The sequence below is a fragment of the Neovison vison genome, chromosome 1, assembly GCF_020171115.1.
Source record: "Neovison vison isolate M4711 chromosome 1, ASM_NN_V1, whole genome shotgun sequence".
In the NCBI taxonomy this organism is placed as follows: domain Eukaryota; kingdom Metazoa; phylum Chordata; class Mammalia; order Carnivora; family Mustelidae; genus Neogale; species Neogale vison.
The window spans coordinates 254,273,485-254,298,887 of record NC_058091.1 but is presented as its reverse complement, the minus strand read 5'-3'; the positions used below and the strand labels follow the sequence as shown (position 1 = coordinate 254,298,887).

General features: G+C 47.9%; 1 long non-coding RNA gene across 2 annotated transcripts in view; it reads left to right on the top strand.

Moving 5' to 3' along the window:
- Window positions 1-25,403, top strand: part of LOC122892666 — a 225,782-nt gene that overhangs the window by 189,138 nt on the left and 11,241 nt on the right. The window lies entirely within an intron of this gene.

The following is a 25,403-nucleotide window of genomic DNA, read 5'->3' as shown; positions in this document are numbered from 1 at the left end:
ACACATCATTCCTTTCCCCCAAATTAATATTTGCCCTAATTATAATAGAAAAGAAGGAAAAATGTAATTTATGATAAAATAACATGGGCATCAGTGCCGAGCCACATGGGCACGGTCACCCTGGGGGATGTGTTTGAAGGGGTTAAACACCTGCTACAAACTATAATGCCTAAGTTTAGATTTAAGAGAAGCAAACAATAATCAAATGAAGATCGTTGAAACTTCCTTCATAGTTCATAGCCTGAATTAAGAGTCAACTAAGTATATATATAAGCCTGCTTAAAACATAGAATCATCTAGAAATGTAGACAGACACAGGTGGGTTATATGGGTTACTCATGTACCTCGAGCCACGTTGTTGTCAGTGACAGATTTTTTTCTGAAATGACTCAAACATTGGTAGCATTCCAAATAAAACAAAATAAAATCTTCTCTAAATTTACACAGGAGTTACATTCTGGGAATCTCCATGTATATTAAACTGTGCACCCCCCCATTTTGTGTTTATGTGTGAAGCTGAGCTAGGCTCCCAGTCCAATCATTATAAACAGATTTTTCAGCTACACAGATGTCTGATGGATCATTCAAAAGGTGTGTGGGATTAGAAATCAAAATATGAAAGGTAAAACTAGAAAACTTGTAGAAGGAAACAAAGGGGTAGGCAAAGATGACTTGGGACCAAAAATTATTAACCCTAAAGAAAAATTTGGTGAATTTTACTGTCTTGGGATTCTGTTTCATCAAGTGACGCTTTTAGGGACATGGAAAGACAAGACTGAAAGAAGCTATTTGTAATCACCTATTCATGGGAGAAGTCACATACAGGATGTATAAGGAGCTACCGATTAATAAAAAAGCAAAGGCAAACAACCTGGCAGGAAACAAGGCAGAAGAGTTGAGTGGGCAGTTCACAGAAAAGGATGCCCAAATGGTCCGTGACCACAGTACACTAGTACAGTATGCCTTCCAGAGTGGCTACCATGAGGCAGATGCTCTAAGTGTTGACAAAAAGGTGGGTCAACAGGGAACTCCCCTACTGTGTGGGTGGGAATGGCAGTTGCCACACCAGTTTGGGGAAACTCATTGGCAGTAGGTTATGACAAGGCTATGAAATACCTGTCCTGTGATGCAGCTGTTCCCCGCCAGGTGTCTGCCCAGCCGAAGTGGGTACATCAGTGAATTAAGAAGCATGTGTGGGAATGTTTGAGGCAGCAGTATTCCTACAAGCTCCATACTGGAAACAGCCCATGTGCCCATCAAGAACTATATGCAGCCACATGGAGGGATCTCACACGCATGATGGTGAATGGAAGACACCAGACACAAAAGAATACACATGGCAGATGGCATGAAGCCCTTTCTAGGAGGTTCAAAAAAAGGAGGGGAGGGCAGACTCCTAAAGTTAGAAGTCAGGATGGTGCTTATCTGTGGCTGCACGGGGGTCTGCAGGAGCTTTGAGGGTTTTGATGGTCTTCTGATTTGGGTCTGGCTGGCAGTTCCAGGGATGTGCTCACTTTGTGCACAGGCACTGAAGGGACACTTATATGCATATATGCGACACTTATATGGGTATAGAAGGCGTGGTCTTCTACACGCATGCTACAGCTCAATCAGTGTACAGTAAAGACTGGAAAAAATTAGAGCCAGAAAAGTGCCACTGGATCCCTGGCAATCATCAGAACAGCTCAAAACGTTGCACAGATTTCCAGAATGTGCCCTAAGATCCCCCTGTGAGAACCACTGGCCCAAACAGAAGGGGTAACACAAAGAAATGAGTGAATTCTCAACGTGGACAAGTCATAGGGACTGAGGGACTTACTGGCTCACACCTGGGAGGAGATGCGAGGAGGAGTCGATAGAGGAACCCCAGAAGCAAGGACCGGGGCTGGAGCTTGGAGGGCATTGCTCTAAGGCAACCTGGGTTGCAGTCCTGTATTTTGGGCTGTGCAGTCTGGAGCAGCAGGGGTGCCACCTGGGGGCGCTCTAGTGGCCATGCCCAGTGTGGCTACAGGGCTCGGATGCTGAGGGTCAGGCACTGGAGGTGGTGGTCCGCCAGATTAGTGGGCCCAGTACAGAGTGAGTGCAGTGAGCATCTCTGGGGTTCGCATCCACTGGTTGTCTAGGGGACTAAATCAGTGAGGGGGATGGCCAGTACTTCCTGGGATGTTTCTGAGCCCAAAGAACAAGCCATGAGTTCACTGGTCACGGGTGGGAGTATCCAAGGCAGCAGACCACCAGTGATGGGGTGGGAAGGAACATGGCTCTGGATGCTCAAGGGTCCGAGCCGGGACCCAGGCCAGGGCCCCTCCCTTCCCCATGCCAGGGTGGTAAATGGAGGCGTGCGTGGTCCCTCCCATGCACACTGGGTTGTAGAGGTGCCTTGTGGGTATCACCGGTCTGAGCAAACATGAGGCAAGTGAGTTAGAGCCAAGGCTTAGGCCCTCACCTCCCCTCGTGTTAAGCCTTTAGCTGCTGGGTGATGTGAGTCTGAGGGTTACAAGGGAGCAACAGGGAGAGACGGGAGCGCACTAATGGGACTCGAAGCAGCTCTTTACAATCTGCGTGGTGGTGTTTAAGATGTACCAGCCAGTACAAGTGTGCATTTATATAGTGGCTAAAGGTCAGCGCAGCCTGAGTACTGTCCAGAAGAGAACCGAAGAGAAGCAGGGGGAGGTCATCTGAAAGACATTTTTACCTAAGAGACACTCGGGCAGCATACAGTTCTGTCTTATAAACAAATGTCCAAGCCACCTGAAGTTGAACAAGAATTTAAGAAACAGAATTCTGGCCTGCAAACTGGGCTGAGGCAGTTCACTGGGTGTCCGTTCTCCACAGACTGAGAGAGGAAGAGGCATCTGAGCCAGAGGTCAGCCCAGGGAGAGATGGCCTCTCAGTTAAGATTAAGTGCAGCTGCTGTGAAAGCACCATGCCCAGAAGAGCAGTAGTTTATACAAAATAATGCTGACTCTTCTCTCATTTAAAACAGCTCTACAAGTAGTTAGTCCAGGGATGGTGTGGTTGTTTCATGGTCACTGGGTTGCCAGGTTCCATCACTATTTCTGCTTCACCAGCCTTATCCTTTGCTTTCATGCTTATTTTGCTTCATGGCCCAAGGAGGCTGTTGGAGCCCCAGCTCTCTCTTATGTATTCCAGAAAGGAGGATGGAAGGAGGGGTAAAGGGGTACTCCATCTCATTGTCCCCCTTTAAAGGAGTGTCCTTGACGTTACCTAATGCAAACTTGGAGTAATTTCCAGGATATCACAGGAAGCGTGGGAGCAGTAAGGCCATACAGCAACAGAGACGCTTTAATGGTAGTCGTACCCATAGCAAGCATTTTGTAGGGCATATTGGGAGGAAATGGAGACTCTTAGAAGTCAGTAGTTTTGTACCCAGTGATTTAAAATGAGCACAAGGGAATGCAGTTAGCAACAAGAGTTCTGGGCCCACAAAGCAACCTGGCAGAGGGCAGAGGATAGAGGGCAAAAGGTTAGGCTGTTGTGTCTGGACGCTGGAAGAGAAAGAGGAGCCAGTCAGATGAGAGTGGCAAGTGGCCTCAGATGCATCTGCCCAGGGGGCTCTCTGTTCCTTGGCAATGCAGGTCCAGTGTGAATGCCAGCTCGGTGCCGTGTGACCTGTGTGCCTGTGTCCAAGTCCTCCCACACAGATGCCCCAGGTATCAAGCTTCCCAGAGTCCTTCCTTGGCCCTTTCCCAAGACATCCAGGACCCTCAGACCCAGGTCAATAACTCCATCACACAATTAAGTCTCTAAGTTTAACCAATGCAAAACTATGTTCGCTCAGTGGTGGGATATGAAACATAACTTTTCCTCTGTGATGCTGAGACAATCTGGAGCCTTGGGAAACTCTATCAGTTGGCTTCTTCTGATGGCTGAGCATGAGGACAATCTTACCATCCCCGTGCCACAGGCATTGGAGTAGGAATCCAGCCCCACTACTGGGCAGGGGTAAGAAATCCCTCACTTCGTAGCCATGGGCCCCTAATCCTACCATTGCCCCCAACACCAGCCTCACAGCTCATTGTTCCCCCAATATCTTTTGAGCATCTTCTGTGTACACCAGAAGTGTTCTAGGTGCTGGTGGGCAGGTCTTTCATTGAAAATGTGGGTCCCAGGCATAGGTATAAAGGTAGGTCCCCATATTGCTTATCTCAACAGTTAAGAGTTCTAATCAAGCAAACAAGCCATTAAGCACAATATGCTCTAAGGCCTTCTCTTGAGAAATGTGCTTTCATAACTTTCTGGAAGGTCAGCTTCACATTCAGAGTCCTTGGATGTCTTAGAGCTCCAGCTGGAGTGTGGCCCCAATGGAGAGTCAGCTTCCCACAATGGGGGCCACCTTCTGTTTCCATCCCTGATGCCTCAACACACCACAGGGGCCTCCAGGCACACTGTGTGCTGTCCTTGATTCCTGTGAACAGCCATCCTTGGCCATGCCTTAGCCTAAGGGGCTGTTCACTGGGACACTTCCCAGCCCTACAATCCTGGAAATAGGCTTGAGCATTTTGGGGGTCTAGGATCAGCCCCATCTAAAATTCTGGGTCCAATAGGATTTGGAGATGATTAGGGGCTATTTGTCCCTTGAGCCTCTGCCCTTCATGAATCTGGAGATAAAGGGCAGGGTTAGACATGGCTAGGCATGCCTCCCTTGGGTGGCCTGCCCAAACCAGGACCAACTACAGAGGCGTGGCCCCTCTACCCAATTGCATTCCTTCTGCGTGCTGCCTTTTCCTCCTCCTCCTAGCACCCGTGAGCCCGACCTTCCTATTCTGTATCCTATACTGTGAGTTCTAATCTTGGACCTTAGAGTGTGCAGGCCCTTTGTAGGTACTCAGGACAGAGCCACTGGTAGATCAGTGGTGAAACTTGGATTAACTACAGCTCAGAGGGGCATAAGGGAGTGGGAAGAACCCAGGCCCTGTGGAGGCAGACAGACTTGGGTCTGGCAATGGTCTCTACCTCATACCAGGCAGCCTGGTGTATGACCCTTCATTTCCAGGAACTGTCTTCCTTACACGTCCCTTCATAGGCTTTGAGGGGATTAAAAGGGAAGTCCCTAGCCCAAATGCCCTGGGTCTTCTGTCTATGTCCTTCTCTTTAGTTTTAGATTTTCCTGCTAATTCTCTATTTAATTATTAATAATTCTTACTTATTAAGCATTATTTGTTAGGTACTTCTTGAAGTATTTTATATATGTTAATATTTTTAATACTTACCATGACTCTTTCAAAGAGAAACAGGCCAATGTGTAGGCACATTAGTTAAAGTTTGCCTTTATCTATGCACAGGGACAGTTTCAAAGTGTGCCTGGCAGATCAGTGAGCACATGTGAACTTGCTAAAACATGCACATTCTCAGGTCCCAGTCCAGACCCACTGAATCAGAAACTATGCAGTTGGGGCCCAGCCATCTGTGTGCAATGTGACCTCCAGGTGACCTTGATGTGCACTCAAATTTGAGAACCATTGGCCTCCTCTTTCCAAGGGTTCAGCTACCCTGTGTAATGATTAATAATAACCAGTGCTAACACTTATTTGACTTACAGTATGTGCCAGGCCCTTTCTAAATGCTTTGACATGGGTTGTCTCCCTCATTCTCAAAGTATTCTATGAGGCTATAAATATCCCCATTTTATAGGTAAGGAAACTAAGGCACGGAAAGATTGACTGTTCAAGGTCATCCAGGCCTGAACTCCAGAATCTGCTTTTGTGTTTTCCCAGTGGTTGTAATGAAGACACAGAGGCATGACAACATATTATATGATTTTTAAAAAGTCTGTTCCCTGAAATCCTTGCAACCCCATGGGTTTTTCTTAGATAGTGGTTAACCAGAAAATGTGTCTGTTGGGAACTGTCCTGTTCTCAGGGTATCTGACTCGTCTAGGCTTTCCTTTGCATTGGGTGGCACATCCAGATATCACCAGGCAGGTGACATAGCAGACATGACAGTTGACAGGCAGTGAGGTGGTCCCAAGGTGAGGCAATGGGGCTTGGTGAGGACTGTGGTGAGCTGGGGTGTATGCCCAGTCCAAAGGGGGAGACCACTCCACAGACCCAGAGAGATGTTACCATGTGATGACATCGGCTCCTTTCACTCCATTTTATAAGCAAAAACAGAAATCTGGATTTCTGTTTGTGAAATTGTGAAATCTCCCAATTTTAAAACTGACCCCCCCAATTCACGTTTTCAGACACCATGAAGGCTATTGATCTGCAACCAGGCTCTGCTCCACTGCCACTCCTGTGTAGCCCTCTTCAATGTCCTGCGGAAGGGAGTCTGCACTGGTTGATTTAGCTGTATTTCTCAGATGAGTCTCCCGAATTAGTTACTGAATTTTATGCATTTTCAGTGTCACCCTGGAGCCAATAGCGAGCCAGCTGTGCAGGGGGAAAAAGAAGGGAGCAGGGAATTGAGTTGCATGTCAGAGATCCCAGAATTACTGCGCTGGGGCTGGCAGGTTCTCCTCAGCCCACGGAGGCGCAGGGCCTGAGGTCCTGAGGTTCTGTGGACCAGCAGGCGAGTGGTTCAGAACCCGCTTTTCACGTTCTGCGGAGCCTACATGGCAGAGAAGGAGGTGTTGCGAGCTCCCCCTAGTGGTCAGATAAAGGCACTGCCGACAGCTGGAGGGTTGCAGGCGTGAACTTCCTGGGGCTTGGTCCAGGTGGGGAAGCTGGAAAATTGGAAAATGACGCAGGTGATGGTAAGGGGCGGAGCAGGAAGGTAGCCCCCTCCCTGCAATTCCAGAACTAGTCGAAATGTTAACAATATCAGTAATAATAATACAATAAGTATAGTAACCATATTAAAAATAAATAGTGACTTAGTAGTTGATATTTACCAGCTGAAGATTCACAGTTCAGAAGGGGTTTTACTTACTGTGTCTATTTAATCATTAAAAACACAACACTCTAGTAACACATAAGTGTATTCTCACTGAACAAGATTCAAGTAGATTGGAAGAACATATTAATAATATTTTTAAGGTCTTTAGAAAACTTTTTTTTTTCATTTCACTCATTTTATTTCTTTTCAGTGTTCCAGAATTCATTGTTTATGTTCCACACCCAATGCTCCATGCAATACGTGCCCTCCTTAATACTCACCACCAGACTCACCCAACCCCCCTCCAAAACCCTCAGTCTGTTTCTCAGAGTCCACAGTCTCTCATGGTTCGTCTCCCCCTCTGATTTCCCCCAACTCACTTCTCCTCTCTTCTTTTTTTTATTTTCAAAGAGGGAGAGAGAGGTGGGGGTGAGGGGTACAGAGGGAGAGGGAGAGAGAGAGAATCTTAAGCAGGCTCCACACCCAGTGCAGAGCTGGATGCGGGGCTCGATCTCACAGCCCTAGATCATGACCTGAGCCAGAATCAAGAATCTGATGCCAGTTGGACACTTAACCAACTGAGCCACCCAGATGCCCCTGGAAGACTTTCATTTTGAAATAATTCTGAGCTTGCTAAAAAGCTGCAGGAATGGCACAGACTTTCCACACACCTATCATCTGCTTCAACTTTGGTTGATAGTTTGCCGCATTTGCTTCTCTGTTATTTGCTCTCTCAGATGCCTGAAAAGCTAATCTAGGCTTCCAATGAGGTCCTAGGTAATGTCAGGTACAATCATTTGACTGAGGACCATTGACTTGGGTGTCTGCCTGAATTTTTAAGAACTGAGCCATTTGACAGAAAGTCATAGCACGAGACTCCTTTCCCCATAAGTAGTTCCACGGGTATTTCCTAAGAACAGGGTTATTCTTTGCCATGGCCCCAGTCCAGTTGTGAGAACTAGGAACATTAACACGGAGGCGAGACTGTGTCATCTATAGGCCTTACTCGAATTTCACCAATTGTTGCAGTAATGTCACTTGTAACATTTTTTGTTGATCCCCACTATAAAATATGAAAGTACTGAAGTTTTCCTCACCCTCCCCTTTGGCCAGCTGTAGGCTGCCTACCCCCCCCCAAGAAGTCTGTCTCTCATTGTCCTCAATGAAATCATATTTCCCACTTAATTTGTATGCCTTGAGAACTCTTTTCAATCTCTTCCCCAGGCAGCCAAGGTAGAACTTTCTAGTCTTATTTTACACCAAAAGGAAGTCTAAAGCTGATGGGACAAGTGCCTTTGGTGTCCAGGCTGGAGTGCCAATCCTGTCCTGTGACCCTAGGTCTCCCAGCCTTGCTAAGAAAGCAGGAGAAGGTGAAGGCAAACCTTGTTCTCCAGGGTTATTACAAATGCTGCCCCCTCTCCCTGCACTTTTTGGCAGCTTTTGGAACAACCCTGGCACCCTCCTCCTTGAGACAGCCTCCATCTGGCTTCCCAGAACACCTCTCCCTCCCAGTTCTTCCCCTCCCCCCACCCCTGCTCTTTTTGGATCTCTCCTCAGGCCCTCCCCTCTGAGCACTAGGGCACAGGGCTCAGTCCTGGACCCTCTCTCCACCTGCACTCCTAGGCGGCTGAGCGCATCAGCTCTTAAGGGGAGAGAGTGCCCAAATGCTGGGGGCTCCCAAGTTTGCACAGCTAGCCTGCCATCGCCGGTCAATGCTAGGCTCACATACGCAACTGCTGATTTGACATTGGAAATCCTCCTAGATTTCCAATGGGTGTGTCATGCTTAAGATGCCCAAATGGAACCCCTGATTCCCCAGTCCCAGCCAGATCCCACCTGTCCTCCCCAGTAGTTCTGTGTTTCTGGCTGCCCAGGTTGAAGCCTGGAGTTGTCTCCCCTGCCTCTCTTCTCTCTCATACTCCACATCCAATCCAAGAGCAGTTCTTCCTTCCTTCCAGTTCTAATCCCTTCTCACCACCTCTGTGGCTGCCCCCCAAGTCTCCCCACCTGGATGATCACAGAAATTTTCCAACGGGTCTCCCTGCTTCTTCTCTGACTTAGAGCCTATTTCCTACACAGAAGACACAACAGCATTTATAAAACACAAATCAGATCACATTTGATTGTCATAGCGAATTGTCACATCCATGCTCTGAACGCCCCAGGAGCTTCCCATCTCAGAGTCAACGCCTTCTCCCCTGCCTCTCTCATTTCTCTCCCACTCTTCCCGTCCTTGCTTTCTTCTAGCCTCATGGTCTTCCTTGCTGTTGCTTGAATGCACGAGCACACTTCTACCTCAGCGGTTTTGTCTGACTGTCCTCTCTGCCTGGAATGGTCTTTTCTTTGATATTCCCATAGCTCTACTTCTTCCTCTCTGACTCGGCGAACTGTCAGCATTCTGGGGAGCTTCCCCCTAATTGTTCATTCATTCAGTACATTTATTCATTTCTTCAACAAGTATTTATCGAGGGTCTGCTTTGTGACAGGGTGCCACTCTAGGTACAGAGGAAACATCTTTAACAAGATTCTCATCCACATGGAGAAAGGCTATAAACAATAAAACAGAGGGTCAAGGATAACTATTTCAGAGGGGGAGGTGAGCAGGCAAGGGAGGTTGGGTGCTGGAGGGGTTACAATTTAAAATTGGGTGATTGGGGCAATTCGTAGAATGCCATTTGAACAAAATTTTGAAGAGGTGAGGGCTTGAGGCATGAGGACACCTGGGGGAAGAGCAGCAGGAACCGCCAGTGCAAAGGCCCTGAGGCAGGGAGCATTCCTGCTGTTTCAAAGAACAGCAAGCACTCCAGCGTGGCTGGAGTGGGTGAACAAGGAGAAGGAGTAGGAGATAGGAAGACAGGGGAGGAAGGAAGTTTGTGGGGTCAAAGACAATGGTGTCCAGGTCTTTTTTCTGAGTAAAGCAGTGGCCATCAGGGAGGCCACCCTAGCAAACCCCCTCCTTCTTCCCAGTGCCCACACTCCCTGCCTTGCTCTGTTTTCTTCACTCAGAAAACTTACATGCCAGGTCCTTTCCTAGGTTCTGGGGACACAAGACGATGTTGCTGGTGGCTGCCTTCAAAGACTCCCCAGACAAGCAGAAGGAACAGGGGAAGGATAAATGCACAGGGAGCTAAGTGGAGGGCTTCATGGTGTGATGGGGTCCAAAGCACCTGGCCATCGCTAGCCAGTGGGTGAGGTAGGCAGGCCGGGGGGCCTCATCAGGGAGCCCAGCAGAGTGCAGCCCATCCCTGGTGGAAGTGTTGACCAGGGTCTGTGTTGCTGAGTGTGATGGCAGAAGTGGGGTCTTCTTTGCTCAGAGGAGGTGGAGGAAACTCACGATCACCTGTGTGGGTTTAACCCAGAGCTCTTACAGCAGCTGTGGTCTCCCCACTCCATGCCAACCAGGGCACAGAGAGCTTAGCACACAGAGAAGGCTGCCCGCCCCAGCCCAGCATGCTAGGGGAGCTGAGCTGTCCCCCGAGTCCCCGAATCCCAGAGGGGAGTGGGGGGAAGAAAAGAAAGAACTGGTGGGCACATCTCTCAGGTCCTTTACTTTGTTCTCCATGCTTTATGAGACACTATTCACTGATTTCACGCTCCCTGGGACTCCAAGACTGTGGGCCGTGAAACTCTGCTCCAGGAGAAGTCTTGTCCCTGGGGGATCCGGGTCTCAGCCCTGACTTGGTCCTGCTGGAGCTATTGTAGAAAAGGGACCACTAGTGTCCTGGGAGCCAGGGCTGATGTCCAGTCAGGTACGGGACGAGTTTGATTCCTGAAGACGTAAGTGTTCCTGCCCCGCAGCGTCTCAGTTGGTAATTGACAACGCCAGGCCCACAGTCTGTCCGTTGGCCTTTCGTTCATGCTGTGCCACATTCTGGACCCTCTGCAGGTGCTCGGGACACAGAAACCAAAAGGCACAGCTCTGCTGGGGTTGGCTGGAGAAGGCCAGCAGGTGAGCGGGCAGGTCTAGTACAGTGTGAGCAGTGCCATTAGTTAGGACCGGTGGGTGTGGCTCATGTGGGGCCACCAAGGCAGCCTCTGGTGGGGAAAGGCCTTGGATTAGTGCTCTGTGTCTGCTGCAATAAATTGCCACAAACTTCATGGCTTCAAGCTGCACACCCTTCTTCCCCTTTCATTCTGGAGCCCAGAAGTCTGAGATCAGTTTCCCTGGCTAAGGTTGGGGTGTTGCCAGGCTGGACCTTTTTGGAACCACTGAGAGTAGAAAATGTTCCTTGCCTTTTCCAGCTGCTAGAGGCTGACCTTCCTCCATCTTCAAAGCATGCCATTCCAATCTCTGCTCTGTCATGACATGGCCTGCTTCCCTGGGGCCGAATGTCCCTCTGCCTCCCTCTCTAAGGGTGCTTGGGATGACATAGAGCTCCCACCTGGATAACAGTCTCCAGATCCATAACTTACCACAAGGGCAGAGACCACCATATAGGGTGGCATGAGTTCTGGGGGTTTAGCTGTGGATATCTGGGCGCCTAGCACTGCTTCCCAAAGCATATGACTATGAGGCAGGGTGACAGGGGTGGGGCTTTTCCTGAGTGGGCAACGGGCAACCAGCAAAGGCCAGGAGGCATAGAAAGGGCTGGCACAGTCAGTAAGGGCAGAGGCCAGATCTCAAAGGGCCTGAGGCACCAAGTTATAGGAAATATGGCTTTGTCCTGGGGGAGGTAGGTCTGCCCTGAAACCAAAACATGGACAAAAAGTGGTTGTCTGGGCCAGAGCCTCTCAGGACCCAGATGTCATGCTCAGAGGGGCTGTTTTCAAAAGGGTGGATGGGGTTCTGGAAGACCAACAGGGATGGGGCCTGCCTGGGACGGGCCAGTGATATCTGAAGGTGTGGCCTTCTTTGGGAAGGTGTGGCTGTCCCTAGGAGGCAGGCAGGGAGGAATGATCAGGTCCAGAGAGGGTGACCCTGTGGCCAGGAGTCTGTAGCTGACCTGGAAGGGACGGAGCTGGGTTACGGTTGCCCCAAGTCCACTCTCCTATTGCCCTCCCCTGGCCAGCTAATGCCCCCCTCCAGGGCAGAGCAGAGGGGTGAAAGACAGAGTGGGGCAGCATGGGGGAATGCTCAGCACATATGTCACAGGGACAGTAGCACAGCGGTGTCATTTGCAAGAAGGATCACTCTGGGCACATGTACAAGGATGGACCTGAGTGGGAGACAGGGCAGAAGTGGGGGGCCAGCTTATTCCCGTTGATCAAAGAAGCACTTTTAAAAAATAAGTTCTCCCCAAGTGGGGATCTATTTATTCTGTGGGGTGTCAGGGATAGTTTTGGAATCAGCAGTGTCTGATAGGGTAAAATTTACCCCAGGCTGCCAACTTACAGTGTGCTAAATGCCTCCCCAGTGGGGAAGGCTCGGCGGGCTTGGCTTCAAGCCACAGAAACCACCCATAGCAACTTTAAGCAGAAATATAACTTATTACAGGGTAGTGGGGGGCTCCTGGCACTTCTTGATCAGCCCAGGGACCAGGCTGAGAAGCCCTACTGTGGGGACATAGCCCAGATATGCCAGTTCAGGATAGCTACAGGGAGCGATCCTGTGAGCCCCACAATGAGCCTTGGCACTATCCTGGGTCCTCTGCTGCCTCCATGGGAAGCTGCCTCATCTTCTTGCTGCTGGCTCTTAACGTGTGGCTGCTGGGGCCTCTAACCATGGAACCTGGTCACGTGTATATACCCCTGTTCTGGGACACAGAGTTTCTGACTTCTCTGGGGAGTCAGGGATCCAGAAGGAAGGAATTCTCCAAAGCTAAGAAGATTGTAAGGGATGAAGGATATGTACACATATTAAAAGAAAAAAAAAAAGGACACATATACGTTAGAAGTAAGTAAAGGTAAATTATCTTAAAGTTCAGGCCACCATATCCTTCATACTCTGGACAGCATGTGTGCTAGTGGCGTCTGTCTTTAGGGAGAATAATATTTCCATATTATTCCCCCAGTATGCAAAACCTTTCCAGGACCCTCCCCCTGAGAGGCACCGGCACCCCAAATTATGCCCTAGTTCCAGTCCGTGTTGCTTTGTCATGAAGCGTATGGGCTTCTCGTGTCTCATGCAGGCCCCTGGGCAGGCTGGAATACTGATTCAGTGCCCCCCTTGGGTACCCTCCTCTTCCCTCCCCTTCCTCTGAAACATATTGAGGGCCTAATCTGCTCTAGACTCTGGGGGGACACGAACACTGACTCCCGAGCTCTCTCAGACCCCACTTAGGCATCAGCAGGAGTGACAACCCCCTACCTACCATCCATTCCACGGAGGCCAGTTGCCAAATGAGACCTTTCAGGAGCCAAAGGCAGGCCCACATGTCCTGATTCTTCTGTGTGCGTAATGAGTCAGATACCCTTAATGAGTCAGATACCCTTAATGGAGGATCCCAACACCTGGACTTCCCTGGGAGCCTCCCTCGCTAGATCACCCCGTTTATTAAGTAGGTTAGCTGCTCTCCATGGGGCTGCAAGGTTGCTAAGTTTCTGCCTCTCCACAACGGAAGTCCCCTCTCTTCAGTTTTCAGTATATTTTCCTTTCAATCCTCACTACCATTCCCCTCCTGGCAACCTGATGCCATTGTCTAGACTCTCTGGGACACTTCCTTCACAGGCCTCCCAGCTTCTGCTGGGTTAGGTTGACGTTCCAGTGGGCCCCCAGACCTGGTCTGAACTTTATCCTGGTTATCTGCTGCTGTGTCATGGACTACCCCCAAACCTAGTAGCATAAAACAACAGCAAACATTGACTGGCTTTCACAGCTTCTGTGAGCCCGCTCAGCTGGGTGATCTGCTGTGCTGCTCTCCTGAGGTGGCCGTCCAGAGGGAAGCTGGAGTGGCCATCATCTGAAGGCTGGATCGGGGCTGGGGGACCCACTCCGGAGGTGGCTCACTCAGATGGTTGACAAGATGCTGCCTGTGGTGGCTTTCTCTCCATGGGACTTCCTCTCTACGGGGCTGTTTGAGCAACCTTGCAACATGGCAGTTGGCTTCCACCAGAGCACAGGGTCCAAGAGAACAGGCGGAAGTCACAGTGTCCTATGATTTAGCCTTGGACCTCATACACCATCCCTTCTGCAATGTTCCACTGGTCCCACTGGCCAGCTCTGACTCAGTGTGAGGGGAGAACACACTGGCGCATGGATGCCAGGATGTGGGGCTCATAAGAGGGCCATCTTGGAGCTGGTGACCACAAACAGTTAAAGGGACATAAGATATGTGTTATATATACACGTCTTTCATTATAAAAGTAACACATTATTTATAGAGATTTAGGAAAACTCAGATTAGTCAAAAGAAGGTGGTAGAAACTTCCATAATAGCTCCAGTCTCAGAAAAACCACTGTCAACATTTTGGGGGTATACCTTATCATGTCTGAGCTTTAAAAAATTTTACAAAAATTGGGTAATGCTGGGCAAAATCGTTCATGATCTCTATTTTTTCATTTAATAGTGCAGTCACAAATATGCCCTGACACATCTTTTTTTAATGGCAACATTATAATCCTGGGAGCTTTGAAAAGCTGAGGCCTGGGTCCTACCCCCAGAGAGTCTGATGTGATTGGTTTGGTGGAAAAGTAGGCTCAGCAGGTTTTTAAAGCCTCCAAATGATTCAGACACACTGCTAAGGTTGAGAACTGCTGCTCTAGGGTATCTGGTTCTGCAGAGGGGTGTGTATGTGTGTGTGTTTGTGTGTGCGTGTGCATGCATGTGAGTGTGTGTGTGTGTGTCCCAGATGCCTTCAAGTTTGTAAATTCCCACGGTCACAATTCTGAGGTCGTCCTTCCTGAGAACCTCATTCCACGTATTATGGAAGAGCCTGGAAATCTCTCCCAAATGTTCCCCGATCCCACCCCTCACCCCCAGTCAGCCCTCCCGGCACCCCGAGGCCCCTCCCTGACTCCCCCTAATCCCCCACCATAGGGGCTTATGCCTTATTGGTCACTTCCTGCCTCTGATTTCCTGTTCATACTGAGCAACTCAGTCCCATTCCTGTCTGTCCCCTAGGACTGTTGCCTTCTTTCTCTCTGTCCATGTCAACTTAGTGTTGGTTTTCACTGACCACCGGCATACAGCTGTCAAGCTTAGCAGATGTTTCCTGGAGGTCTGCAGTCAATGAAGGGGGTTGTTCCTGGAGTTAAATCACTCTGCCCTAAAGTCCTTAGGTTGACTCCCGCAAAGCCTGCTTCCTCCAGTGGCCAGCGTGCTGCCGCTGGCCAGACTCCAAACTGCTGTTCCTTTCATGATCAGAACAATTCAACTCTCTTTTTCTATGCTTCTCCTCTACATCCAGGTAGTTCCAAAAGAGATGCAGTTCTCTCTGTGAGGAATCGAGTGGCCTGTACTCCTCCTAGGTGAGCTGGCTCCCACTGCAGCCAGTGTTTAAAAAAAAAAAAAAAAGCATCTCCTTCTTTCTTCTATTTGTGCAAAGCTTCAGGGATTCTAACAAGTTATCTTAATAGTTAGAGGACACTGCTGAGTTCAATGCAAGTATTCTGGCCGGAGATCCAGGGTCCTTAGATGAAGCCCAGTAGCTGGAGGGGTCAGGGGTTGCTTGGTTCTGGAGAAAGGCAGCTGGTGTCTCAGCAGATGTTTCTAAAAATTTGGACTTGAGCCACATCTGTTCTGCGGGGAGAGCAGGAGGAAGGGAGGGAGGGAAGAGGAGAGAGAGCAAAGGAAACTAAAGATGAAAATAAAATGATATGGTTCCCCCTAAAATTAAAGTGATCTCTTTTCCTGATCTCAGGAAAAGGCAGAGAGAGAAACATGGGGAATCATGGTGACTCTAAGGCCCTGTGGTCCATCTGCCTTCAGATCCTAGAATCTGCAGTCAGCCTTGGCTGTATGGGATGGACACACTCTAGCCAAGCTGCCTGGGAAGCCAGCTGCCACTTTCTTTCCTTCCCTTATGTTTTCCCAAGAAGGGAGAAGGCTTTGCTTGAAAGGCTCAACATGAAGCTTTGCTGTGTATACCCATTAGATGAGTGAAAATTAGGAGGTTGTCTAATGCCAACTGTTGGCCATAGTGTAGATACAGTGGGAACCCTGCTTCTCTACAAGGCAGTGAGGGCAGGGGCTGCCACTCCACAGAGCAGCCTAGCCCACCAGTGCAGGCTCAAGTTAACTGCATGGATCCCCTGCTGCTGACCAGGCCAGCCTGCGGGCCAGAGGCACTCTGTCCTAGGGACATATGCCAGAAGATGTTCGTTTGGCACTGTTCATGACAGGGGAGTAGGAGTCCACCAAGAAGGCCGTCCCTGGAGGCTCTCATCAGGCAGTGCACAGGAGGCGATGTACGTACAAACTGACATAATCTATAGAACAAACTACCCTCAAATTCAAGGATACACATGAAACACGTAGGAAGGCTGGCCACATGGAAAGGGATTGCGAGTGGGAACTGGGGGCTGTAGTGGGTTAAAGATGGTTCTGAATGCTTGGGCATTGCTTCCATCCAGAGCTGGGCTGATACCTCTGGGTGGGCCTCTGACCGGCCAAGAGAGTATAGCAGAAGCGGTATCCTGTCTGTTTCGGGGCCTGGGCCTAAGGAGAATGGTGGTTTCCATGCCCTCTCTCATGGAAGTTGGTCTCTGGGAGCTCTGAGCTGCCTTGCAACAAATTGACTATCCTGATTGTCCCAAATTGGAGAGGCCACATTTAGGCACTCTGGTTTGTGATCCTAACTGAGCCCAGCCATCCAACCAGCCCCGAGCCTCCAAGATCACCAGATGTATAACTAAAGCCATTTCAGATGCTCTAGACTAGCCCACCTAGGCTGATTACCACTGACCTTAGTGGATGCCACATGGGGCAGAAGAGTCCACCATGTGTGTCCTGCTCCATTCCTCATTCACAGAATGTGATATGATAATAACATCACTAAGTTCCAGGGGTATTTTGTTGTTCAGCAATAAATCCCTAGAAAAAGATAAAGGGCATTAAATCATGAAAGCCCTTGCACTGAGCAATGATGAGGCTTTGTGGCAGAGAAGTATACAGTCCCATGAACTGAGCCTTCCTGCCACTCGTCTAGGCAAGGAAGAGATGCCTGGAACTAGCCATGCAACTCCAGTGCTATGGGTGGGGAGTGGAAGGCCAGCACAGATCCTATGCAGCTGACAAGGAGGGAATTTACTTTCTCATTCACTAGTTCCACAGTTTAGAAGTGGCACATACCTGGTCAACTTGGCGACCATTAAAAATGTTATGGAAATATTAATATGTTTTCAGAGTTAAAATCATTTGAGATTTGAAATATGCTGAAATGTAAATCTTAAAGCGGGAGATAGCCCAACAGCTCACCTGCATTGGAGCTGACCAGTATTCAGTAAATATTTATTGGATGTCAGACACAGTATCAGCACTGGGGCTAGAAATGAAGTAAGACACAGGTCTGCCCTGGGAGAACACAAAGAACAACTTTAAACAATGAACTTGCACTCACCACCTGTCCCAGGCCACTTCCTGAACTTGGAGCACCTAGAGTTTCCTTGATGACATGATAATCTGCTGCTATTATAATATTTTTTAAAATTTTAGTGGGTTTTTTCCAGGATGAAATCTGTTTATGTACTGCCCTTCTTCCAAAGCATCCTTTTGAAGAATGATGTTTGCTACCAATATTTGATAGATGGCTAAGTTGCTAGATCATCGAGATCTTTTATTTATTTATTGCTCCTAAAATTACTTTTTTAAAAAAAGATTTTATTTATGTATTTGACAGACAGAGATCACAAGCAGGCAGAGAGGCAAACAGAGAGAGAGGAGGAAGCAGGCTCCCTGCTGAGCAGAGAGCCTGATGCGGGGCTCAATCCCAGGACCCTGAGATCATGACCTGAGCCGAAGACAGAGGCTTAACCCACTGAGCCACCCAGGTGCCCTGTTCCTAAAATTTCTACACAGGAAGATTCATTGTCAAAATTCAGGGCTTCTGAGTGAATTGGAAGAAAAAAAATTATTAACAGAGTATGAATTTTATTTCTAAATATGTTAATTTAGATCCCATCTTATTGCAAAATGATTTGGGATAGCTTACATAAATATGCCCACATGAACTATCACAACTCCATAATGAAATGACAAGCCAATTAAAAAATGGGCACAAAGTGTTTTGAATAGACAGCTCTCCAAAGAAGACGTCCACATGGCCAATAAGCACATCCAAAGACGCTTGATGTCATTGGTCGTCAGCACAATGCAAATCAAAGCCCCAGTGACTTCATACCCACTAGGATGGCTGTGATCAAAGATGGATCAAAACACACCTTGGGAAGAAGGTGCAGAGAATCCTGATAGACTGCTCGTGGGAGTAGACTTTGGAAAACGGTCTGGCAGCTCCTGAAATGGTTAAACTGAGAGTTACCCTAGGATCCAGCAATCCCACTCCTAGGTATATACCCAAGAGAAACAGGAACGTGTATCCCCATGAAAACATGTACAGTGCACAAATGTTCAAGGAAGCATTATTCGTAATAGGAAAAAGTCGGACTAACCCAAGAGTCCATCTGCTGATGTATGCAGAAATAAAATGTGGTGTATCCACACAGTGGAATATTTTCCGGCACTAAAAAGAAGGTACTGATCGATGTTACACAACGTGCATGAGCTTTGAGAACATGCTCGTACTGTGTGATTCCATTTCTATGTTAATAGGCAAGTTAGGCAGATTTATAATAGGTAGGTCTTGGGGCTTCTGTATCTTCTGTCTTTCAAAGCAGTCCACAGGATATTAGCAGTACATAAGTCCTAAACATTATTATAATTAATAATTTACCGCTCATAGATTCCAGTAGGAACCAGTGGAGGAGAATCTCAGCCCCTTCTGAAGTCTCTGACTTAAGCCCAGGACCCTATGCAGTAAGCACTGAACGGGGTATTGGCCCCAAACCCTTGGGAACTCCCTTAAGAATGCCTGATGAAGGGGCACCTGGGTGGCTCAGTCAGCTAAACGTCTGACTGTTGATTTCTGCTCAGGTCATGATCTCAGGGTCATGAGATCGAGCCCCATGTGGGGCTCCATGCTCAGTGGAGTCTGCTTCTCTCCCATGCCCTTTGCCTCTCCTCCCCCCTCCCTGACTCACATGCACTCTCCCTCTCAGTAAATAATTATCTAAAAAGAAAAAAAAAAAAGAGGGGCTCCTGGGTGGCTCAGTGGGTTAAAGCCTCTGCCTTTGGCTCAGGTCATGATCCCAGGGTCCTGGGATTGAGCCCCGCATCAGGCTCTCTGCTCAGCAGGGAGCCTGCTTCCTCTTCCTCTCTCTCTCTCTCTGTCTGTCTACTTGTGATCTCTGTCTGTCATTATTATTGTTTTTAATCTTAAAAAAAAAAAAAAAAGAATGCCCGAGGAAGACTGAGCCATACCTCTGTGTCCATCCTTGGATCAACGACTGGCTTGATGGACTAAAATTGTAGAGAGATTTCTAAGGGGAGAAGCCAAACAGATAAGCATAGAAGTCCATAAGGAGACTGTAAGATCAGCCCAGAAGCTGAGGCTGGCAAGAAGGTGATGGAGGGAGGCAAACAAAGAAAATAAAAGGTAAAAACTAAAACCATTCATATTTTAAAATAAACTGAATTGTCAGTTTTAGATCAGCAGAAAAATTGTAAAGGCAATACAAAGAGTTTTCACATATTCCACATCCAGCTAACTCTATTATGAACAGCTTTTATTGGCGTGGGACAATTGTCACAATTAATGAACAAATATTTATATGTTATTACTAACTAATATCAACTCAGATCTCTTTAGTTTTTACCTAATGCCCTTTGTCTATTCCAGAATCCCACCCAGGACTCCGCAGAGCCATGAGGGGCCGTGTCTTTTTGGGCTCCTCTTGGCTGTGACAGTTTCTCAGACTTTTCTTTTCCATCCGGTTTCTCGTGACCTTGACAGTTTAAGGAGTACTGGTCAGGGATTTTGTAGAATGTACCTGCACTGGAATGTGTCTGCTATTTTTCTAATGAGTAAAATGAGGTGGTAGGTTTGGGGATGAAGAGCACAGAGGTCACATGCCACACACGTCACATCATGTCAGGGGAACATACTGTCAACATGACTTCTCGCCGTTGTTGTTGACCTTGACTGCCTGGCCAAGGTAGACTTTGTCGGGTTTCTCCTCTGTCAGGTTACCCTTTCCCTCTGTTCCCATACCTCCTCTTTGGAGGATGTCATCAGTATAGCCCACACTTAAAAGAGCCAGGAGTTGTGGTCCCCCTCCTGGAGGGTTGGGTAGCTACATCAGTTAATTTGGGATCCTGAACAGGAAACTGGAATTATTTAGAATCTGTTACCAACCAAAGGGGGAGCTGGGGCAGGAAACACATGTCTCCAGGTTTGAAATTGGTCTTGTATCCTTCAGTGAAGAAGGGGGGAGCGGGTGCCCCTCAGAGAGAAGGGAGAGAGGAAGGAGAGTTGCCTGGCCTCTCCCTACCTCACAAACCTAGAGGAAGAGAGGAGCTCTGTTCCTGACTCTGGTGCCCCAGGCTGTCTCCACTGTGCCATTCCTGCTGATGACATGCCTGGGAATCTTGACATAACACATTCACGAGTTTCTCAAGCAATCATGGAAAAGTTTTCCTTCTTTTGCTCTGAGCAGATCATTTAAAATAGCAAAAAAGGTCAGTTATAAAACTGCAACAAAATAATCGTTCTCAGGAGTGTTTCTCCTCCTCCCTCCCCTCTTTGAGTGAGTGGCCAGCACTGAGCTGCGTGCCTAGACCTCCTGAGATGACGTGCTGTCCAGTGAAGGCAGCAAAATCACCTGATCAGGGCATATGGGGCCCTTGGGACTCATGAGTGGGTGGGTCCCAGTTCTGGGAGAAAGCCACCAAGAATTTTTCCACTCCGCGATCAAAGGGAAGACTCTTCTGGATTGGACTCTTTAATGAAAGGCAAATGTAATTTGGAAAAAACAAGATCTGGCTGCAAAATACAAAGGTTATTTTTTTTTAAATATTTTATTTATTTATTTGACAGAGAGAGAGATCACAAGTAGGCAGAAAGGCAGGCAGAGAGAGAGGAAGGGAAGCAGGCCCCCTGCTGAGCAGAGAGCCCGATGTGGGCCTCGATCCCAGGACCCTGAGATCATGACCTGAGCCGAAGGCAGCAGCTTAACCCACTGAGCCACCCAGGCACCCACAAAGGTTATTTTTACTGTAGAGGGCCAGTTGTCTAATAAAATGCCACCACTGCCAAAGTTTGTCTCTCCCCCAGCCCCAGGAAGCTTTACAGGCACCTAAGTGTCTGTCCTTTTGATGATGCTGTGAATGTCTCAGTGAGTTCAGTGGGAGCCTGGCCAAGGTCATGGAGTCCCTGCCGGTGGATTTGACGTCACCTAAGGGCTGAGGTTTATTTCCGGAGGGAGAGATTGAGGTTTCCATTTGTGACAGTCATGGAAGTGCTTCCTTAGTGCTGTCCTGTTTGGGCCGTGAGCTGCGCCCACGTGTCAACTTGGGGGCTGCAGGAGACATCGTACGAAGTGTTGGTGGTTCTGTTCTAGAGCTGCCTGCAGACTCTGACGCGCGGGGTGCAGTTTTGTCCTGAATTCATGTGTCTTGTACACAAATCCCTACGATCAGACAGAAAATATTTTCTGACAGCTGTCTGTAGACAGGATTAGGGCTGAGCATGGCGTCTGCGTTCCTGAATCTGGACTCGAGGTGTCCAATAAGCCATTGGCTTCCTAGCAGGTATCTGAGATCAGCTTTCAGACCTTCCCCAACACCTGCTGCACGCTTCACCTCCTCTTAAGAGCAAGCAGCAGAGCAGTGGCAAGACCAGGCTGGAATCCTGCAGCTACCAGTCCTTACTCTCTGACCCTGGACGATTCCCTGGCACCTCTCTGCCCCTCCATTTCATTAATTGCGAGAGGGGATGACAGGCAGGACACGATGTCTGAGAAACAGTGGATTGCACAAAATAAAGTGAGTGACTGGTAAAGAATATATTTCCTCTTCTGACACAGAGTCCCAGCTCTTGATTCTTAAAAAACTCAATGATTTCACGTTTCTACTACTTTTAAAAAAATACCTTAATTTTTTTGGTGTGTGTTATGTTAGTCACCATACAGTATGTCATTAGTTTTTGATGTAGTGTTCCATGATTCATTGTTTGCGTATAACACCCAGTGCTCCATGCAATCTGTGCCCTCCTTAATACCCACTGCTGGGCCAATCCATCCCCCAACCCCTCTCCCCTCCTTTCTCAGAGTCCACAGTCTCTCATGGTTCTTATCCCCTTCTGATTCCAGCCCCCTTCCCTTTTCCTTTGTTTCTCCCCATGTCCTCCATGCTATTCCTTATGCCCCACAAGTAAGTGAAACTGTATGATAATTGACTCTCTCTGTTGACATATTTCACTCAGCATAATCTCCTCCAGTCCCATCCACGTTGGTGCTAAAATTGGGCATTCATCCTTTCTGATGGAGGCATAATACTCCATTGTATGTATGAACCACATCTTCTTTATCCATTCATCTGTTGAAGGGCATCTTGGCTCTTTCCACAGTTTGGCAATTGTGGCCATTGCTGCTATGAACATTGAGGTCCATATGGCCCTTCTTTTCCCTAAATCTGTATCTTTGGGGTAAATACCAATTGCAGCATCATAGGGTAGCCCTATTTTTGATTTTTTGAAGAATCTCCACACTGTTTTCCAAAGTGGTTGCACCAACTTGCATTCCCACCAACAGTGTAAGAGGATTCCTGCTTTCTCCACATCCTCAACAACATTTGTTTTTTCTTGACTTGTTAATTTTGGCCATTCTAACTGGTGTAAGGTGTCATCTTAATGTGGTTTTGATTTGAATCTCCCTGATGGCTAGTAATGATGAACATTTTTCATGTGTCTGTTAGCCATTTGTAGGTCTTCTTTGGAGAAGTGTCTGCTCATGTCCTCTGCCCATTTTCTGAATTGATTATCTGGTTTTTGGGTGTTGAGTTTGATAAGTTCTTTATAGATCTTGACTATCAGCCTCTTGTCTGTAGTGTCATTTGCAAATATCTTCTCCCACTCCGTGGGTTGCCTCTTTATTTTGTTGACTGTTTCCTTTGCTGTGCAGAAGCTTTTTATGTTGATGAAGTCCCAAAAGTTCATTTTTGCTTTTGTTTTCTTTGCCTTTGTAGATGTGTCTTGAAAGAAGTTGCTGTGGCTATGTTGAAAAAGTTATTGCCTGTGTTCTCCTCTAGGATTCTGATGGATTCCTGTCTCACCTTGAGGTCTTTCATCCATTTTGCATTTATCTTTGTGTATGGTGTAAGATAATAAGATCTTATTTTTTTTTACAGCAGTTTTAGGTCCACAACAAAACTGAGAGGTAGGTACAGAGATGTACCGCATGTCCTCTGACCTCCCTCACACACAGCCTCTCTCCACTGTCAGTGTCATTCATTGGAGCAGGACATCATGACCAAGGGCAGACCTAGACATCATAGTCATTCAAAGTTTGTGGTTTACCTCAGGGTTCACCCTTGCTGTTGTGCAGTCTATGGGTTTGGACAAAAGTGTAATGACATATATCTACTGCTGTCATATCACACAGTCTTTTTCCTGCCCTAAAAGTCCTCTGTCCTCCACCTACTCATCTCCCCACCTCCACCCCTGGCAACCACTGTTCTTTTTACTGTCTCCATGGTTTTGCCTTTTCCAGAACATCATATAGTCAGAATCCTATGGTGTGTAGCCTTTCCAGACTGGCTTCTTTCATGTGGTAATCTGCCTTTAAGGTCCCTCCGTGTCCTCCCATGGCTTGATAACTCACTTATTTATAGCCCTGAATGATATTCCAGTGTCTGGATGAACCCCAGTTTATTTATTCATGCCCCAACTGAAGGATGTCCTGGTTGCTTCCAAGTTTTAGCAATAATGAATAAAGCTGCTATAAATGTCTACGTGTAGGTTTTTCCATGGATGTAAGTTTTCAAGTCCTTTGCGTGAATACCTAGGGAGTGCTGTTGCTGGATTGTACAGTAAGATTATGTTTAGTTTTGTAAGAAGCAGCCCGACTGTCTTCCAAAGGGGTGGTATCATTTTGCATTCCCGCCGGCATGGAGGGAGCACTCCCATCGCTCCACATGCTCGCCAGCAACTGGTGTCGGTGTTTTAGATTTTGGTCATTCTAACAGGTGTGTGGTGGTATCTCATTGTTACAAACCATCACTTTTTTGAAAAGCATTCATTTCAACAGATTATTGGTATGGTTTTAAGAAATCCCAATTTTCCCACAAATCTGAACATGGTAATTTATCACAGACCCTAAACAATGGCTCTGCCTCAGGTTTTCACTTTTAAAAAAGCATTTTCTGAGAGAACTGCTACAGTCTCACCCTGTGCTCTATTTATTTAGGGGGGCCTTTGCCCTTATGTGCTGGGACTAGACTAAAAGAGTAGCCAGTCTGAAGGGCTAAAAAACAGTTTAATATGAAGTTGCCTATCAGCTAGGCAGATGCATTCATATCTTGTGGAACTGATAGGTCCCATCCCAAGAGCTTAGGGTACGTATCTGGTCCTATTTTTTTTTTCTGATTAATCACTTGAATACCCCCCCCACACACACACTTCAAACTCTTTTGTTACAAAGCCTAATGCCTTGCTTTTGATTTTTTCAAAAAACCCAGGGCCTGCCTTAGTTCTGCTTTTGAAATACCAGATGCAGAGGGGGGACCTATTGTTCTTGTCCATCTGCACCACAAGGTGGCGCTGTTGAAAAGCAGCCCTGCACAGCTCTGTGGAGGGGAGGCCGTTACTCTTCTGTATCTGCGGTCCCCATTGGGATGTTCTGCTCTCAGGCTCCAGAGTCCACTCCCTCGGTTCATGTGAAGATCCTGTTCCCCCAAATGAGACCCTGAGTATCATGCACCAGCTTCTGGGTGTTGATCCTGAATCATTCACCCCCCCGCCAAGACTCCCATGTTTTTCCTGGTAAGTGTGATGGACTGAATGTTTTGTCCCCATTCCCTACCACCTCCCCCCTCCACTCCTAATTCATACATTGAAGCCCTAAACCCCGGTGTGGCTATATTTGCAGATAGGACCTTTGTGGAAGGGACTAAGGTTGGTAGGGTCCTGATCTGATAGGATGAGGGCCCTTCTAGGAGGGCCATTCTGACACCGGAGAGCCTCATGTCTGTCTTCCTCAATGAGGCACTCAGGCAAATGTGAGCGGGCAGGGAGAAGTCAGCCGTGAGCAAGCCAGGAAGAGGGTCCTCACCTGCACCTTGACCTTGGACTGCCAGCCTCCAGGGCTGTGAGGAAGCAAATCGCTGTTGTTGAGGTCCCCGGTGTGTGGTAGCTTGTGATGACAGCCAGAGTGGACTGACACATTGTCTGTGTGTTGCAGGGAATGACCCCCTGTGGAGCTCCCTGTGTCCATTCTTGTCAGCATCCTTTGCTCAGGGGCACCCCTGTCTTACCTGCCAGAGCCACTTGGGGAGGGAATTCTGGCACACTGAGTACCCAGGCCACAGTCCAGCAGTATGGGGGAGAGAGGAGTGTGGGGTTCTGGTGGGCATGTTCTTGGCCCTTGCCCTGCAAGAGAAGCCTGGTCAGAGGAGGAGCAGAGCAGGGGCCTCTAG